Here is a 15,029-nt window from a genome sequence, read left to right on the forward strand (position 1 = left end):
GGGGCGGGGCTGCTGTTGGTGAGGCTCAGGGTCTTCTTTCAAGCTCACTGATTATTGTCAGAATTCAGTTTCTTATGGTTGTAGCGCTGAGGGCCTCAGCTCATAGATGCTGCCTGTCATTCCCTAACACATAGCTCTCTCCACCACATGGCAGTTTGCTTCTTCAGGGCCAATGGGGGATCTCATTCCAGTCTTCTACTGTGGTGTGTAGTGTGACAAGGTAATCAAGGAGAGAACCATACTCAGTTGTCTCCACATTCAAGGGGTGAGGGTGATGCAGGTGTGTACCCTGGGGGTAGGAAGCTTGGGGCCACCTTAGAATTCTGCCTGCGACACCCTGTCCCAGGGCAACACCAGAATGTTTCAGTTCTTGAGCCGTATTCTGGGTGGGTTCTTGCACAATTCCGGTCTCTCTTATTGCTAAATAGTATATTGCCCAAGTGAATCAAAAGGCCCTATTTAACACATGCAAGGAGGAAACATAAACAATTTACCTCTTTTGATCTGAGAAATGAACATTTATAGTGAAAAAGAAAAAAGGATGCTTCCAACGTTTTCTTTTACTTATTCCTGATTTAAATGATAGTACTAAATTTTGATTTGAGCAAAAGAGTGATTACATGGCCCAAAAGTGTAGCCAGACCTTTTCTTTAAAAAAAGTGGAAAGCTTCAAAATCAATTCATTTTCTAACTATTTAGATGGAAGAATATATTTCCATAATAAATTTTACTTTAAAATTAGTTAATGAGGCTGTGAAGATTTTCTCTTTTTTCACTCACTCACTATGTAATTTTTCAATTTTTGAGGCAACCAGATGAATTTCTTTGGAGGAAATGAAATGTTTATAAGTATTTTCTCAGAAGGGGCCTGCTCAGACAATATTAATTACAAGTGATGAAATGGTATAACCTTATGGCATCTAATTTGGGTTATGTTTTAGTGTATTGATGGATGGAATCAAATTTCCTTTTCATTTTATTTAAACCTCTTCTTACGGTTCGTGAGCAAAAAGCTTAAAACCGAGCAAACGTGATAAATATGACTAAGTGAACAAAGTCCGCACTCCCTTCCAAACTGGAGAGTACATCCTTTATTTTTTTTCCCCCTACTTGGAGAGCTAAGCACAGGCTGTACTTGTGAACTTGTCAAGAATAAAGTCATAAACTGCGAGTATGCAATGTTGAAAATTAATTGACGTGAATTTTCACTTAGACAAGATGCCGGGGAAAGTCAGTATTGTTGCGAACTAAGCACAGAAATGACCGCGCCTCTGTCCCCGGTGCAGGGCTCCTGGTGACCCTTGCTTCCCTGTGGGATTAACGTGCTGCAGGAGTCAGTTGGAGGGAGATGCCCCAGGCCTCTGTCATTGGGAGGACATGGGGAAGGACATGTGTCAAATTGTTTAATGTTGTGCTTTTGCAGTGGGTCTGGGTCTTTTTTCCCCAGACACAAACTCTTCAGCACAATAGGACCCACCTGCCCACTTTGCTTTATCCTGGTCTCTTCCTTTCCACCGGGAGGCAGCCCCAATACAGGTGAGGAGAGGACACCCACTTCTATTTATTCCCATAGTTCTGGTACTTAGGTGATGGCATTTGCATGACAGGTAGGCCCACACGGCTCCTGGGAAGATGGATGTGAGCACCTCCGGCCCATTAAGGCTGGCTCTGCACCTTCAGGTCTCCCCGGTCACTAGCCTCTCTGCCTCCCTGTGGGTGGCTGAGGGGGCTGAATGGACTTTCTACGCCTGGTGGTCCCTCATGCTCAGGCTCAGCCAAGAACATTGCACAACCAAACTCCCTGGGTCCCAAGCCTTCCAGCTCTTGGTGACACCTCCCTCTTTCCATCACCATGTGCAGCCATTTGCCTTTCAGCATATGCCCTGGACCAGTAGCTGGACCAGTACCGGTTCCACCTGGGCACTGCTCTTGTGTCTGGATCCATCCTTCACAAGCTGCTTCTCCATCATCATGCTAGTGTCTCTATTGTCCTTTCCTGTTATCGGGCCTCACGTGGAATTACGCTAGTTCATCAAGCATTATTTTGAAATCTTTGGCCCTTAAACAGAAAGGGTCAAGCCTCTCATCCCTTTTCTTTTCTTTTTAAATATATTTTTATTGATTTCAGAGAGGAAGGGAGAGAGAGCGAGAGATAGAAACATCAATGTTGAGAGAGAATCATTGATTGGCTGCCTTCTACATACCTCCTACTGGGGATCGAGCCTGCAACCCAGAATGTACCCTGGCTGGGAATCCAACTGTAACCTCCCGGTTCATAGGTCGATGCTCAACCACTGAGCCACTCCAGCCGGGCTAATCATGTTTCTTTTAGATCTTCTCCCCCTTTGTAAACTCATGGTTGCAAAATGATACACAGGGAAAGAGAGCATCCAGTAATGTCAGCAGCTAAAATGCGGATCGATATGTTGATGGAAGGTGATGCCTGTCCCCTCCATGGGTGGTGTCCAGGACACAAGCTCTTGCGTTGCCCGATGTTATGTGAGGATAACTGAGGGGTTTGAGTGGACCATAGAACAATGACTGGGTGCTCACACATCCTGAGAACAGTGCCACTGACTCACAGTAACAGTGCTTCTGCTGTTGAGTCCTCTCCTACCAGATTCCATTCATTTCTCTTTATGTGTTGAAAACATCTGCCCTCCATCTTTTAAAAAAATACTAAGTAGTATTCTAGCATGTGAATAGTCCACAGTTTGTTTATCTGTACCTGTTGGTGAATATTTGGGTTGTTTTCAGTTTTAGGTTATTGTGAATAATGCAGCTGTGAACATTCATGTGTAACGTTCTGTGTGGGCTTATGTTCTTCATTTATTTTGGGTGAATACCTAGAAGTGGATGGACTGGATTCGAGGCAAGGTGTACGTTTAACTTTTTAAGAGACTGCCCAGTGGTTTTTCTCAGTGCCTTTACGTTCCTACCCGCAGTGTATGAGAGTTCCAGTTACTCCATGTCCTTGCCAACACTTGGAACTGTTAGACTATATCACATTTTCCTAAAGTATAAATTCATGTCAATGAATGGTTTCAAATGTATACAATTATGTATATTATAAATAATCTTGGAGAATTTTTGCTTTTTAGTGACTAAAGAAGTTTTTGGAGTTCTCCCTTCCCTTTCTTCTCATGTCATATTAAGTTGAACACGTAGGAAAGAAAATTCATATTTTTCAAGATACTAAGAGACTCTTTAAGCTATTGTAGCTGAGGTTAACAAAAACACTCCTTTTAGTATCCTGCGGTTCTCAACCTGTGGGTCGCGACCATTGGAAAACACATATAGCATATCAGATATTTACATTACGATTCATAACAGTAGCAAAATTACAGTTATGAAGTAGCAACGAAAATAATTTTATGGTTGGGGGTCACCACAACATGAGGTACTGTATTAAAGGGTCGCGGCATTAGGAAGGTTGAGAACCACTGTTAGGAAAACAATTATTTCTTAAATCTCTAAATTGCAATTTGAGAGGAATGGAGAAGGAAAAAGGTAATTAAACATTGTTTGGAGGTTGGAATATGGTGATTCCCACAATGGCTTATGGTCACATCGCTGTCCTCAACCCATAACACTGCCTATGGATTTCAAAGCCTGGCAGCCCAGGTGAGCCACACCTCACAGTTTACCTCTAGTATGCATTTCCTCCAGTTTCCGTTCTCCACCATTACTCTGGCCATGAATGCAGGGCGTCCCAGGAGACCAAAGGTTATGAGAAGTTGGCAGCAGCCATGACTAATTCTCCAGCTTGCTCTGTAAGCTTGATGCTGCCCATTACGTTAAGTTATCAGCAAACAAAGCGGCTGGAGCCGGGTAAAGGGCTGGAAGTCTTGAATGAGCAGGAGGAAGTGATGGAGCGGTCCCTGAAGTACCATCTGGTCATGGAGCACGTACCCTGGGAAGCCTGGAGCTCCTGCGAGCTCCCCTGGACGTGGTGATGGTGTATAAGAGTGTGTGGGGCTCCAGTGCAAGGTGAATGCACAAAAGAGGAAAGAGAAAGGAAGGAGAGGAAACAGAAGGAGCTTTTATAAAAATATTTTTTTTTATTGACTTCAGAGAGGAAGGGAGAAGGGGAGAAATAGAAACATCAATGATGAGAGAGAATCATTGATCAGCTGCCTCCTGCACGCCCCACACTGGGGATCGAGCTCACAACCTGGGCCTGTGCCCTGACTGGGAATCGAACTGTGAACTCCTGGTTTACACTGGTATAGGTCAGTGTTCAACCACGGACCCTCACCGGCTGGGCCAGAGAAGCTTTTTAAAAATACAAGAACAATATACAACTAAGTTTCCCATTTTTACATTAAAAATACTGAGACCTCTGCTTGTTCCTGCAATGACATTTTTGGGGTACCAGCACCATAGGAGTGACCTGTTATACCCCGACATGTCAGTGCATCCTTACCTACATCCCGCATGTGCAGGATGGAGGCTGGGGGAGGGGTGACTGAGTCCTGGCTGAGACCATAAGCCTGGCTCTGCTGACTACCAACCTCGGCCCCTCTGGCCTCAGTTTCCTTATCTGTAATGCAGCAGAGATAACCCCCTTATCAAAGGGCAGAATGAGGTGATGAAATGAACACCAACATGAGACGCTGTGACAGCTGACAATCAAAAACGGCTTTTTGTTCACAACATTTTCACATCTTCCCATTTTGAAACAATATTTATGAGAGTTCCGTTCGGAACAATCTCTTAATATGTCTTCAAGGGCATCATGGAATTATAGAATTTAAATATTTCCTTCTGGGTGTCTTTCACGCTCATTGTGTTGATTATTAGCAACCCTGATACTTGCAGATAGATAGCACTTGAAGGATCATAATTCACAAACATTTAATTCTTTCCACTTAGCATATGTTAGTTCTGCTCCTTTAAGATTTCAAACTACCTGGCCTCCCAGAATGGCACCAAAGCTGGCCTTCCCTCTGAGGCTTCTCGCAGTTTCTCCAGTAAACCCTGGAATGACTTTCATGACCAAGTGGACTGCTGTTTCCATGCCTACGAGTCCTGTTTTCCAAACGGGCTGTTCTCAAGCTGGCAAGAGTGAACTGATTTGACTCCAGAAACATTTTAAACTTCCTGAAAGCTTAAGTGGCCAGGCTCACTCCCACAGATCCTCTGCCCTGTTCTTTTGTAAGGTCAAGGTTCGTGCTCTCTTTGCAAATGTAATGGTTTTCTGTCGTTCTCTCTCTGCAATGTAGCATCCATCCCAGGTCCTTCTGCATCTGCCAACAAAAGATCTGTCTTCCCACTGCCCCACCAGACCCCCTTGAGTGCTTATCTCCGCTGCTTCCCCCCCCCCCCCACCTCCACCGGGCTGCTCTGGTTGCCAGAACTTTTACCTGTTCTGAACGTGTAACCCTTGAACTGCCTTGTGATGGCTTCCCATGGCATCTGACACCAGAGACTGAAAATAGCCAGACGAAGCCCAAAGCGTTCTCCAAGGGAAGAAAATGGAATAACGTAAGCGGAGTATTCTTGGTTATCTTGCAGATACCGTGTGACCAGACGTCTGCAAAGGGTGCTGAGATCATTTCTAGTCGCCTCTTAATCTGTTGGCAGCTGGCTTCCCAGAGAGCCTTGAGATTCTCCCCTCCCCCTACCCCCGCCCCAAGACGAAGGCAGCCAGCAGTTTTGAAATGTCCCATATTGGATGGTCATTCTGACTTTCTCAAGTCACTTTGTAAGGTTCATTTTCCTTTCCTTCCTTTCAGGTTTGGGGAGGAGCGGGGAGGAAAGGGAAGGAAGGCAGGGCTCTTTTTCACAGTGGTTGCTAACACAGCTCCTCTCTGTTTATAGGCCCCTAACAACCAGTGACAGCTGAGAGACGAATGGGGCGCTGTGTGTGCAGGCCATGGAAGGGGGCCAACAATTAGCAGCCTCGGGCACGGGCGCTCACAATGAGGCCTTTGAGAGCGCAGCCTGGCGTTCTGCTTCCGCACGTTGCTTGCAATAATTTAAAAAGGTGTTTGCCTCATGCCTTCAATGACACCTTTATTCCCTGAGATTGGCCAGGATGGGAGAACTCGATAGGGTTGGAAATGGCGGAGCCTTTTCTTTCTCGGAGATGCTCTGGCTGAATGGGCAGCCACTCCGTAGCGTGATTTCTGTCCATTTTCAGAACAGGATCCTTTGACCTTTGGGTCAGAGGCTGGAGGGTCACAGACCGATAATGGGAAGCCAGGAGTGCGTCGCTCATGCTCACTTCTCCTGCCCTTTGTTTGGGGGGTGGTTTCCTCCTGGCCTTGTTGCCCGCGGGCAGGATGGTGTTGACTGGGCTGGAGTTAGGAAAGAATTATGCAATGAAAAGAGAAAAGCAAGGTGTCTTTCTAACACGATACACAATTGGGTATTGGGTTCTTCAGTTCATAATGACAGTGCAGAAGAGCGTAGCCTGGGATCACATAGAAGGCCCTGACATGACGCTGTTAGAAGAGGAGGCCCGGTGAAGTGGGTGAGCATGTGGTCTGCAGCCAAGGGAAGCAGAGAGGGCGGGTGGCTGTGGGCGCTGGCGGGGATGGTGATGGCGGGCACTGGTTCAGGCCTCACCGCAGCCTAGCTGGTGGGTGCTGGGGTTATCCCACTTTACAAGGAAATGGAGGGCATAAACAGCTTGCCACAGGTCCACAGTAAAAGGCAGAGCTGTGGTCTGGATCCAGGCAGTTTGTTCAGAACCAGTGCTCAGACGCACAGCACGTTGCCTCCATTGGGATGCCCACCAGTGGTCCTCAGGGCCTCAACTTCTGTTCCCCATCTTTTTTTAAATTAAATATATTTTTATTGATTTCAGAGAGGAAGGGAGAGGGTGAGGGAGAGATAGAAACATCACTGATGAGAGAGAATCATTGACCAGCTGCCTCCTGCATGCCCCCCACTAGGGATTGAGCCTGCAACCCAGGCATGTGCACTTGACTGGAATCGAACTCAGGACCCTTTAGTCCACAGGCCAGTGATCCACTGAGCCAAACCGGCTAGGGCTGTTCCCCATCTTTTTGTTTGACCATCAGCGCTTCTGGTTCGGGGAGACTGCCCTGAAAAAATGTCTTCACCCGCCAACCTCCTCCTCTAAGGAAACGTGTATAGAATCCTGAAATGACTTTGGAGGAAACACAGGGAACTTAGACCAGGAAAAGATTTAACTTAATTTCTTCTCAACTCAGCACACAATACAAACTGAACTTCTCTGTTCAGTAACCACCATTCCACAGGTTCCCCTCTAACTCCGACGCCTGCATTGATTTAGTCTGAGGTCTGAAACATGTCAGAAAACCTGGTGTCAGGGGACCCACCACTCATCACTGCAGGACAATTTGAGCTCCTGTCGGAGGGATTCAGTCCGACGGAGAGCTGAGATATGCCCATGTCCACGGAACACTGCGGAGGCCACTGTCCTTCTGTCAGGACCGTGCTAACTCCTAGCGGCAAGGCCCCTGCGTGCCTTCCCGTCCCCACAGGAGATCTGCACTTCTCTGAGCCTCTGATTCCTTCTGCAAAACCAGGGGCTGCGAGCACTGGTTCTGAGTGAGCCTGTCTGGATCCAGACCACAGCGCCATCGTTTGCTAGAAACTTCTAGCATGAAGCTACTCGTCTGCTAACTGCGATGATCACATGATACTTTACACAAACTTGAGGGGGGGGTGGGGATAAAACAAACTTGAAGAGCAAAATACCGGGACCAACTACATTTCTATAAACAGGAGGTGACTTAGGATTGTTTGGGGCTGAGTGGAGACTTCCTTTTCATTTTATTCCAGTTTGTGCCATATGATTGTTTAGTAACATGTGCATAGTATTATTTTAAAAAGAAATCCAGTTCATTAGAAATAATAAGCCTTCTATTGTTTTTAGTATTTATTGAGCGTATCATTTGTGATCTGAGGGGAGCCTTGGGCAGCTCCACTCCTGGGCATGAGGGAGAGGTGGGTTTGTAACTCAGGGGAGATGACACACACACATCGGGTTATAACCAGCCCACAGAGGCTGTACTGGCAGCAAGATTCACTTGTTATGGGAGCACAGGGCAAGCATGGTGTGAAGGGATGGGTGTGTTGAGGAAAGGTTTACAGAGGAAATAACATTTTAGCTGAGGTTGGAAGGATTTATTCACCCACTCAAAAAATATTGTTAAATGCCTATTAAATGCTGGACTCCGTGGCCGGTGCAGGTTACAGCGGGGAAAGGAGGGCCCAGGCCCACCCTTCGAGTGGACACAGAGGTGCCAGGAAGACCGTGAGCTGGCGGAGACCTGGAGTTGGCAGGAGGAGGCTTCCCTGGGCAGGGATCTGGGAGGTAGGACGCAGAGTCAGGCTCAGGGGTCAGTGGCAAGGGAAGCCGGCATCTGCCAAGCATCCCGTTGGGACTAGTTGTCCTCAGGGCACTGACCCAGAACCCAGCATTGTCAGGCCGCCACCCTCCCACCATTGCGAGGTGGACTCATAAGGTTTCCCCAGTACCCAGACGAGCTTGGAAAGGATGAAGGAACAATTTGTTATTGAGTGTACTTTAAGCTTAATGAGTCTTTACCAAAATGAAGTTGCATTACACTGGAAACATCTGAGCTGTTTTGATGACTAAATTTGAGTTATTAATTTTTCACTCCTCCCAACAGGGTGGGAGTTCATAGGGGGGCAATTTGGTTGGTTCCATAGTGTATAATTCCATTTGTATGAAATATCGAAAATAGGCAAATCCATACAGACAGAAAGGAAACTGAGGTGGCCAGGAGCTGGAGGGAAGGGAGAATGGGGAATTATTGCTAATAGGCCTGAGATTTCTTTTTGGGGTGACAAAGTGTTCTAGAGTTAGATAGTAGTGACGGTTGTACACCTATATGAAAATACTGGAAATCACTCGGTTGTACGCTTTGAAGGGATATGGTATGTGAATTATGTCTCAGTGAAAAATATTAGATTGGTTAAAGAAAACAAGGAAATTATGCTTTTCTTCACACATCTGAGTAGTAGTCAGAGTGAAGTCCACTCTGTATGATAATTGTTAATCAAACATTGATATTCCAAAAATCCCAACTTCATACTGTACTGGATAACAGTGTACATGTAGCTTTACATTATCTCTACCAAAATAATACATTTCATAAAAAAAAAAACTCAAGTGGTAATCAGAATTCAACTCAATTTGCTTCCCACTTGAAGCAAAAAGTACTTAGAGAACTATGCAAAAATAAAGCAATCCACAAGGTGTATAAAGTTAATGTGAGTTAATACATGTAAATTCAAGTACTTTTGGTTAGGTGTTTTGCCTTTGGTTTCTTTCATACTTTGAAGATAAGAAATGATAAATGTTATTTTCTAAGCCAGAGTACTTGTTAAAAACATCTGCTATTGTCCTTCTTAATGCCATATGAGTTTTATACAAGTTTTTGAATTTACAAGTTTTTAAATATACAAGTCTTTGAATTTCAAAATTTTTCTTTCTTTACTTTTAAGTCTATTTATATTGTGATAATAGAAAACTCGTATGTGGAAAATACATCACCGTCATTCCATTTTAAGAGCAGGACTGAACATGGGCCATTTGTTGTACTGTTTTTATCATTCCTGCCATTGGCTTGGCTTGAAAGCTCATTGTCGTCATGGATTCCACCATTTCCTTTATTTCCTGAAGCCAGTCAGTGGCCAAGTCTTGCTTGTTTTATTTTTGTCACCGCTCTCATTTGTTTCCCACTGCTGCCGCCCTAACTCAGACTATCATCTCCCCAACGGGGACCAGGGTCGCTGCTGGCTTCTTGGCTTCCATCTTGCTTCTCCGAAAGCCTGGAGTTATCTTGCCAAAGTCTCCTGCTGCCAGGTCCTTCCCCCTCACCCCCCACTCTCACAGTGTTTGCTTTGATTAGATCATCATTTCTTCCATACCTTGGCTTATCTCCTTTGCTAGCTGTGGGCAAACTACAGCCCGCGGGCTGGATCCGACCCATTTGAAATGAATAAAACTATTGAAAAAAAAGACCGTACCCTTTTATTTAATGACTAGGGGCCCGGTGCACGAAATTCATGCACTGGGTGTGTGTGTGTGGGGGGTGTCCCTCAGCCCTGCCTGCCCCCTCTCACATACTGGGAGCCCTCAGGCGTTGACCCCCATCACCCTCCGATCGCCTGATCGGCCCCTTGCCCAGGCCTGACGCCTCCGCCAGAGGAATTGACCCTCATCACCCTCCGATCACCAACCACCGGATCAGCCCCTTGACAAGGCTTGAGGCCTCCGGCAGAGGTGTCAGGCCTGGGCAGGGGACCCCCAGCTCCCCGCGGTTGCAGGCTCCGCCCCTGCCCAGGCCTAACGCCTCTGGCCTAGGCATCCGGCCCCGGGCAGCGGGGACCCGCAGCTGCAGCGGCCCCGCGATCGTGGGCTCCACTTTAGGCCCAGGCAAGGGACCCCTAGCTCCTGGGACTGCCAGCTTCGACCGTGCCCAGCTCCCATCCCTGGCTCCACCCCTACTTCCTGCTATCACTGGCCAGGGCAGAAAAGGCACCTGATTCTCTGATCATGGCTGGGGGGCAGGGCAAAGGCGGCCCCAGGGCCGCCTTTGCCCTGCCCCCCAGCTCTTAGCTCCCCCCTGGGTTTCTGATCACTATCAGTGGCAGGGGTCTTCTTCCTGCTTTCCCTTTCGCCTCCCTGCATTGTGCCTACATATGCAAATTAATCACCATCTTGTTGGCAGTTAACTGCCAATCTTAGTTGGCAGTTAATTTGCATATAGCCCTGATTAGCCAATGAAAAGGGTAGCGCCATCCGCCAATTACCATTTTTCTATTTTATTAGTGTAGATGTTTACTTTGAGTTTATATTAGTTCACACAAACACTCCATCCATGCTTTTGTTCCGGCCCTCCGGTCCAGTTTAAGAACCCATTGTGGCCCTCGAGTCAAAAAGTTTGCCCACCCCTGTCCTTTGCAAAGGTGTATCATTTCCAACATTTCATTCGTTTTATCATTCTACTTTGTCTCTGTCAACTAGGAAATTGACACCTTGAAGCGCCTTTTAAAAAGAATCTTATTTCTGAAGCTCCTTTATCATTTACTATTCATTTTTCCTGTAGAGTGAGAATAATCCCTGTCACCTGTTTGAAATCCTTTGTGGACCAAGATGGTATAGAAATGAACTATGGACATTGGCGTTTTGATGGTGTATCTTGGTCTTCCACAAGTTTTATGCCCATGGCAAGAAGATTATGTGTGAACCATAATTATTTCTCTTGGAAACAACTTGAATATGTGGAGAAACATCACATCGCATATTACACATAAAAATACAAAGAACATTTTAATTCTTGTAGCTCCAATTTTCTTTATATTTTGCACTGGTTTCTCTTAATTTCCTTCATTAAGTTTCAGCATCCTCCAAGCCTTCTTTCTCTCCCGGTGTCTCTCTGTTTTATCTATGTAGTTAGGCTGCCTCTTTTTCTTAAATAACTTCATAATGGACATAAAGTCTTTAAATACTTTCTTTTTCCTTTTTCTTTTCTTTTTTTTTTTTTAGTCAAAACTCTTTGCTTCTTCTGCCCTCGGCATTTATTTAAATATAATTTTCATAGGAGAAATGCTAAAAGAAAGACCAAGGTAATATTCAAAATAAATATTTTGTGATTCAGAAAAAGAATGATGGAAGCTATTGTCTTGTAAGCTATTTCTTGAGAAAGGCTTCCTACTTCCCTTTATCAAATGAATAACTGGTCAGAGAGGGTTCTGTTCAGAGAAGAGACCCCTGCATACTTCACTAGAAGAGGAGGAAGAGGGTAGGGTATAATGAAAGTAAAAGAAAGCCTGGGCCATATTCTGTCCTGGGGAGTGGTGGAAAGATGGAGAAGGGGAGAAAGAATGAAGAGTAGGTGGGGGAGGTGCCGTGGTCTCTTGCTCTCCTCTGGAGCCTAAGCTTTACGGTGAAATTACTTCAAGAGCAGCCTGGAGCTCAGCCACATCAGCATAAGCTGGGGAATGCCGTGGTCAGGCAGAAAGGGGGCTCTGGAGTACAGCTTTCCCAGCTGCCCCTGTTCTTTATCTGATGGGGATGCAGAATGAGGAGGGAGGGATCTACTTGGTGCTCAGGATGGCAATGCAAGGCGATCCTGCAGCAGAGGCTGGGACACTGCTGGGCCAGAGGCAGGGGGAGGGCCTGGCAGACCTTCAGGAGTCTGCCGCCTGCAGGAGCTAACATGAGGCTGAGTCAGCCAGGGAGTGATTATCCTGATCCCAAACCAAGGGGGATCAGATCAGCACCTCCGATTTCAGCCCTGAAGGTCAGGAGAGACCCAGGGCACAAGGGCCTTGCCCTGGAGACCAGAAGAAGTAGAAGACATACTCCAGGATTCCAGATCTTTCCCACTACGAGGATGTTACACTCTCTTTCTTCCCTCGCACCTGGGAACTGTCCTAGGCAGGAGGCACAGAAGGGGGGCTGTTCTGAAAGACCAAATGGTTTTTAGCCTGATGCGTGATTCTTTCCTAATCTGAGTGCTTATGTCTTCGGAATGGATTACATTAAGACAGGATTTGATATTCAGTTACTTTTACACATATATGTACATAATACATAAATATGTATAGTTTATGCTTAGACATCATTAAATATTTTCCACGAGGCATTTTTAAATGAATGCACAGCATTTCATAGTAAAAAGTGCCACAATTTACTTGATCATTCCCCTATTATTAGATATTTAGGTTTTTAATAATTAGTTGATGTCAGAAATAACATGACAATAAGTATTTGTAGCTAAGTATATGAACACATTCATAATTATTGCTGGTGAATAAACAAACATAGAATAAATATGTATAGATAACTATATGGAGTAAGTATGTAGAATAAATATATAGAAATGACATTGCTGGATCAATAAATGTACAATATTTTAAAGTTTTTGTTATGAATCTCAAAAATTCTATCAATGTACCTTCTCACAAACATGAGATGGAGACAACTTTTTGTGTGGTTGCCAATTTGCTAGGTGAAAAATTATATTTGATTCTATTTTTGACTCCTGGGGTTGTATAGTTATTTATATGCTTGGTAGTTCTGTGTTTATTTTGTTTTAATCTTTTAAAAATTGTGTCTTCATGCCCTTTGTTTTGTGCTGTACTTGAACTGCACCTGCCCATGTAGAAGACTGCGCTCACGGTCTGGCCCCGTCCCCCTACCAGTGCAGGGGTTCCAGCCTCTGACCCAGAGTTAATGAATTTCCATTTCTTTGAGATCCATATCCAGTTGCCGCTCCATCTGCTGGTGTTTTTCCTGAATTATGTCCCCTAAATATTGCATGGAGAGTTTAGAAATAGAAGAATTTTTATGACTCAGTTGATTGTCTTCATTTTGGCCATGAGGATCTTGACTCTTGGCCATCTCAGTAGCGTCTCATGTCACAGATGTCATGAGTGTAGTGTGGGGCTCTGTAATGCCGGGCTCTAGACTTCCAGTCTAGTCGTATACCCACCCCCTTCATCCTCCTAGGGTTTTCTGCAGCCTCGACACCAGACTAGATCTCTGTGCTGGAGCCATCCATATTGCTGATGGCTAGCAGCACTTTATCCACTTTTTCTGCTCTGTTTCCTTTCTACTTATACTAGTAGCTTCTAGGTCTGTTTTTAGATCATTTCCTTCTTATGAACTGTTTATCTTACTATGAAAAATTACAATGCCTGTTTTATATAATACAGTATCTGCTTTAAAAATCATATTGATTAAATGTATTTGTAAATGCTATATTCTGATTGTCCTCTTTAAGCACCCAGGCTATGAAATTTGGCAGTGCGGCCTGAGGAGTATCTAATAAGTAAATTCAAATGTTTGGTGTTACTTGGAATCAGCCAAAATGTTAACTTCAAAAAGAAAAGAAGGGCAGGGAACTAGCCTTTATTTAGTGCCAACTATGTGTTAGATTCTGCTTGCATATTTTATCTCATTTACTCAGATAAACATGTGATTTTTTTACTGTCCTCATCCTCTAAGCTAACTGAAGTTGTCACCAGGTCAGGGCCTAAAAAAACGAGTCTGAACTTGAAAATATGCTTTTCATACTGTTTTATAGGACTTGTGTTGGCAAAGTGAGGCATTCACTCTTTCATACTTTTTAAAAATAAACTCTGAATCCCAGAATGATCCTTAAATAATATGTCATTATCACACACAGTCAAAAAGGAGGCTTAGACAGACACATTTGGATTTGAAGTTGACACCATGGTCCTTGTTGTTTTAAATCTCTTGTTGCAGGGAAAAATGTCTCCTGAGGTAAGAAGATTATTCATGACCCCATTTAGAAAATAGATCGTCTCATCTATGCATGATCAGTGTTGAGAAGTATGCTGTGGTTTTAATACAGCTGTCTAGCATTTATCTTTGATAATGAAAGAAATACCAGGCCCATTAATCCATGAGCAGATGTCTGTTAAGCTTGTTGTCAGGGCATCTGACAGCTGACCAAAGGCATAACTCTGTGTGTTGAGAGATGTTGGGTGCATGGGAGGTCTAGATAGCACTAGCTCAGAGTTCATGAGCATTTTGAGATTACTCCCTTGGAAGAGAGAAGGAGAGAAACAGAGTGAGGGAGAGGGAGAGAAAACAATATTATAAATACTTTGAACAAATAGTCCCAGGGTTTTTCCTAGGAATTATGTCAAAGGTCAGCTTGCTAGTTCTAACTCATTTCTGTCAACCACTCTTTTTCTTTGCTGAGGGGTTTGGAGAAAAATGCCAATAGTTTTAAGTAGAAGCCTATGCTATCAGCAACTCTGAGAAACTAACAAATGGCTAGTGTGTACAGGAACAGCCTTTGAAGGGGACTTTCTTATTAAGAAGGAAGCAAATCTCACCTCCCGTTTGGTTTATGGAGACATACACAAATCCTGAATAGCTTAGCAGTGGTCGGCAAACTCATTAGTCAACAGAGCCAAATATCAACAGTACAACGATTGAAATTTCTTTTGATAGCCAAATTTTTTAAACTTAAACTATATAGGTAGGTACACTGTTATTAACTTAATTAGGGTACTCCTAA

Source organism: Myotis nattereri, assembly GCF_964212035.1.
Source record: "Myotis nattereri genome assembly, chromosome: 2".
NCBI classification, from domain to species: Eukaryota; Metazoa; Chordata; class Mammalia; order Chiroptera; family Vespertilionidae; genus Myotis; species Myotis nattereri.